Here is a 2,856-nt window from a genome sequence, read left to right on the forward strand (position 1 = left end):
TACACGCCTGTAACATTCCAATTTAACTTAGATCAGATTTACTAAATGTATTATAATGTACAGTTGTAAATAGCAATAAATAAATATAAAAAAAAAATCTTGTCATCAAGATACATTTATAGTTTGAAATTGTTTTATAACTAGATTGTTAAAAAAAGTAAAATAATAGAAACCAACATGCTTTTACATCAAAACTTCTGTTCAGGTCAGAACTTTTTTTGCTTTAGCCAGAGCTATAGATAACTATGTTCCATAACATTTATCGACTACCAATTACATGCAAGTGCTGGTAATAGACCAACGTTTGTACAAGGAGGTGATTTGGTCAGAATCATGCTCGATCTCAAGATTTAATCGAATCATGAGGCTGGGTGGAGGGGCAAACCCACAGTGCTATATCACAGCTACAGTGAAATAGAAAATAATTATCTGTCACAACTGGATTCGAACCCGAATCCTTTTAGTTTGCAGCAAAGTGCCTTACCATTGAGCGATCTATATATACAACATAATAAATTTTATTGTAGGAAGATAGTCTGGGTGGCTGTCAAAGAAAACTATTTATTGTTAACCAACGTTTCGTCCCACTTTATAGGGCTTCGTGAGGGCTGTCTAACTGAAGAAATGGCAGGAATGTAGGAACTCGGACTATCTTTCTATAATCTACTTCATACGCTAAACTATCTTCTTCTAATAATAAATTTTACATAATTTAAACCATAAAAATCAACATTTACCATTAAATATATATCAAAATAACAACGACAAAACTTTATGAACCTCTAAAATAATCCTTCATTTTTAGTTTCGCTTACCTATATATGGAATATACACATTGCAATCGTGAAATAACTTTAATTCCAATTTCCGGCGTATGTACACGTTTTGAGGTCCTCTAGTCCAAGTAGCCAAGTCTCGTAAAAAGGTGTGTTGGTGTGGTCAGCATAGCTCTAAAAGGTGTGTTGGTGTGGTCAGCATAGCTCTAAAAGGTGTGTTGGTGTGGTCAGCATAGCTCTAAAAGGTGAGTTGGTGTGGTCAGCATAGCTCTAAAAGGTGTGTTGGTGTGGTCAGCATAGCTCTAAAAGGTGTGTTGGTGTGGTCAGCATAGCTCTAGAAGCGAAAGTGTTACGCAAATAAAATTACATATTTAAGGCTGGTGACAGCAACTTTTACGATAAAATCGACGAATCTAAAGTGGAAATTTATTTAATCGATTGTTCATATTTTTTCGATTTTCATACAAATGTCTCTAACCATTTTGATTACTATCGGGACATCAGTATAAAATTAGGTATTGTTCAATGCCAGATAGTTTTTATCCTTATTGAAAGAGAGGACTTAAATGGCAATTTTTTTTTTAAATCTTTATCTGTGGGGAGCCCAATTAAGAAATAATCTGGCTGTTGAGTTTAATTCTGAGCAAGTCACCTCCTTGCATAATTCTAGGTCCTTCATGAGTTGTAGCGGTGCAGATGAATTTATTTATTTATTTTAAAATAATCAAGCATACTAAAGCTTTTGATAACCTTCTCTTTTGATAACCTTCTCTTACAGGATAAACTCTCAGTCTCTATACCTTAAAGATTTTACAGGACTAAAGTTTGATAACCAGGATATAATGGCACTAATGCCCAAAAGGAATTTATGTATATATGTAAATGTAGGCTATAAATATGTTAATGTATACATGCTACGATCCTCAGTCCCCCCCCCCTTCCTAATATTATATTTTCCTCACATCGTAGTCCGCGTTTCCTTTACCCCTTCCCAGTTTCTAACCTTATTTTTTACAGGGATTTTTACTTTGTTATGCTTTTATCTCTTCCCCGTCTTTAAGGTGTTACTTTTGATAAAACAAAGAAAAAATAAACACTGATGTTTCCAAATAATTAATGTTTTTATTTATTTATTTATTCACCAATGTATAACAATTACAGTCCGATCCAATCGTTGGATATCGTTGCTTAAAAAAAATTGAGTGAATTATTTACTTGTAACAGTTTTAAGCATTATGGCGGTAGGGGGCTGCAATAGTTTAATTGCTTAAAATAATTAAATTGTTTTATTATACATAAATGGTCAGGGGTGCATTAAAAAATTAAAAATATTTATTTGACTATGTTTCGCCTTACTTTGCAGGGTTAAGAAAGATACAAAACAACTAAAAATATTGATAAAACAATGATAATAAAAAAGACTAAGTTAGGGTTAAAAAATATGTAAATATAAGCGAAAAAGTATATAAAAATAAACAAAAAAGAAATAAAAATAAGATTTACAATAATAAGTATGAATAAAAAATAAATAACAGAGGTAAATCTGTTGTTGTTTTTTTTTACATATTTATATTTTGTTATATATACTTATTTCTTTTTATTCATTAAACCTACAAAAATAATTTAAATATTTAATATCTAACCCATAATGAAGTACCACCTTCCAAAACCGTAACTTTTTCAACTAATATAAATATTATATTTGATCTGCTTATAAATTAAAAAAATAAACTCCTATTAGACGGACTTGAGATAGTTAAATACTTTTTACTGTTACAACATAACATAAATAAAGAGGACTAGAAAAAATCCCTACAGCAATAATAAGGCAGGGTACAGTGCTCAGAAATTAGGATAACTGAGTGGACATATAATGAGGGAAGTGCATTTAAAATAGTTATTTATTAATACAATAATAATATGATATAAAAATATTTTTTAAATTGAAAAAACTGTTTTAGGCAAATATTATTTTAAAACAGTAAAAAATTAAAGATAAAAAAAGAAGCTGGTTAATAAAAAAAAAGTGTGGACTTATATTCTGTTGAGTATATACCAGGGCATTCAAAAAGTCCTGTCG

Source organism: Halyomorpha halys, unplaced genomic scaffold (assembly GCF_000696795.3).
Source record: "Halyomorpha halys isolate HHAL.00 unplaced genomic scaffold, Hhal_1.1 Scaffold1615.1, whole genome shotgun sequence".
Taxonomy (NCBI): Eukaryota; Metazoa; Arthropoda; class Insecta; order Hemiptera; family Pentatomidae; genus Halyomorpha; species Halyomorpha halys.